The sequence below is a fragment of the Rhamphochromis longiceps genome, linkage group LG13 (genome assembly GCF_057381845.1).
Source record: "Rhamphochromis longiceps isolate RC_006_pf linkage group LG13, R_longiceps_female_GT1.1, whole genome shotgun sequence".
In the NCBI taxonomy this organism is placed as follows: domain Eukaryota; kingdom Metazoa; phylum Chordata; class Actinopteri; order Cichliformes; family Cichlidae; genus Rhamphochromis; species Rhamphochromis longiceps.
The window spans coordinates 36,054,727-36,057,226 of NC_140569.1; positions in this window are offsets into that span (position 1 = coordinate 36,054,727).

The following is a 2,500-nucleotide window of genomic DNA, read 5'->3' on the forward strand; positions in this document are numbered from 1 at the left end:
CAGGAGCACATCTTTTTCGACCGTAAAGGGAGACAGGAGGCCGACTCACTGCCTCGGCTAAATGGAGAGGGAATTTCAGCAGGGCCAGGGCACAGGCATGGACCTTTTTCAGCTGCAAGGGAGGGAAGAGCAAGGTGTGATGTAGGTCCCCGGGGCCTGCTGGAGGTCCAGGTCCATGCCCGATGTGAGTAGCAGCAGGGCCAGCGCGCCCAGGAGCACATCTTTTTCGACCGTAAAGGAGACAGGAGGCCGACTCACTGCCTCGGCTAAATGGAGAGGGAATTTCAGAAGGGCCAGGGCAAAAGCATGGACCTTTTCAGCTGTAAGGGAGGCAAGAGCAAGGTGTGATGTAGGTCCCCGGGGCCTGCTGGAGGTCCAGGTCCATGCCCGATGTGAGTAGCAGCAGGGCCAGCGCGCCCAGGAGCACATCTTTTTCGACCGTAAAGGGAGACAGGAGGCCGACTCACTGCCTCGGCTAAATGGAGAGGGAATTTCAGAAGGGCCAGGGCAAAAGCATGGACCTTTTCAGCTGTAAGGGAGGCAAGAGCAAGGTGTGATGTAGGTCCCCGGGGCCTGCTGGAGGTCCAGGTCCATGCCCGATGTGAGTAGCAGCAGGGCCAGCGCGCCCAGGAGCACATCTTTTTCGACCGTAAAGGGAGACAGGAGGCCGACTCACTGCCTCGGCTAAATGGAGAGGGAATTTCAGCAGGGCCAGGGCACAGGCATGGACCTTTTTCAGCTGCAAGGGAGGGAAGAGCAAGGTGTGATGTAGGTCCCCGGGGCCTGCTGGAGGTCCAGGTCCATGCCCGATGTGAGTAGCAGCAGGGCCAGCGCGCCCAGGAGCACATCTTTTTCGACCGTAAAGGGAGACAGGAGGCCGACTCTCTGCCTCGGCTAAATGGAGAGGGAATTTCAGCAGGGCCAGGGCACAAGCATGGACCTTTTTCAGCTGTAAGGGAGGCAAGAGCAAGGTGTGATGTAGGTCCCCGGGGCCTGCTGGAGGTCCAGGTCCATGCCCGATGTGAGTAGCAGCAGGGCCAGCGCGCCCAGGAGCACATCTTTTTCGACCGTAAAGGGAGACAGGAGGCCGACTCACTGCCTCGGCTAAATGCAGAGGGAATTTCAGCAGGGCCAGGGCACAGGCATGGACCTTTTTCAGCTGTAAGGGAGGCAAGAGCAAGGTGTGATGTAGGTCCCCGGGGCCTGCTGGAGGTCCAGGTCCATGCCCGATGTGAGTAGCAGCAGGGCCAGCGCGCCCAGGAGCACATCTTTTTCGACCGTAAAGGGAGACAGGAGGCCGACTCACTGCCTCGGCTAAATGCAGAGGGAATTTCAGCAGGGCCAGGGCACAGGCATGGACCTTTTTCAGCTGTAAGGGAGGCAAGAGCAAGGTGCGATGTAGGTCCCCGGGGCCTGTTGTCGTACCATAGGCACGAGTGGTGTGTGTGTGTGGCAAAGAGTTTCTGCGCAGTGTACCAGGGGCACGGGGAAAGGTTGTTGTACCATAGGCACGAGAAAAGTTGTCGTACCATAGGCACGAGAAAAGTTGTCGTACCATAGGCACGAGTGGTGTGTGTGTGTGGCAAAGTGCTACTGAGCGGTGTACCAGGGGCACGGCGAAAAGTTGTTGTACCATAGGCACGAGAAAAGTTGTTGTACCATAGGCACGAGAAAAGCTGTCGTACCAGGGGCACGGAGGAAAGTTGTTGTACCATAGGCCCGAGAAAAGTTGTCGTACCATAGGTACGAGGAGTGTGTGTGTGGCAAAGTGCTACTGAGCGGTGTACCAGGGGCACGGCGAAAAGTTGTTGTACCATAGGCACGAGAAAAGTTGTTGTACCATAGGCACGAGAAAAGCTGTCGTACCAGGGGCACGGAGGAAAGTTGTTGTACCATAGGCCCGAGAAAAGTTGTCGTACCATAGGCACGAGGAGAGTTTGTGTGGCAAAGTGCTACTGAGCGGTGTACCAGGGGCACGGCAAAAAGTTGTTGTACCATAGGCACGAGAAAAATTGTTGTACCATAGGCACGAGAAAAGTTGTCGTACCATAGGCACGAGAAAAGTTGTCGTACCATAGGCACAAGCAGTGCGTGCGTGCGTGCGTGCGTGCGTGCGTGTGTGTGTGTGTGTGTGTGGCAGTTCTTCTGCGCAGTGTACCAGGGGCACATTTCAATGTGCTTTCTGGAGTACCAGGGGCACGAGGATTTTGCCAGTGGTGTTCTGCTTTGTTAGTGGGAGGGGGCTTAAGTGTGGGTCCCCGGGGCCTGCTGGAGGTCCAGGTCCATGCTAGATACGTGGTACAGGGTAACTGCAGGAGGGGGGGGGGGGGTAATGTGGGTTCACGGGGCCTGCTGGAGGTCAAGGTCCATGCTGGATATGCGCTGGATCATAACTGCAAGAAAGGAAAGCTAGTGGGGGAGTAGAGCAGGGGAGTATGTGGGTCCCCAGGGCCTGCTGGAGGTCCAGGTCCATGCTAGATATGTGGCACAGGGTAACTGC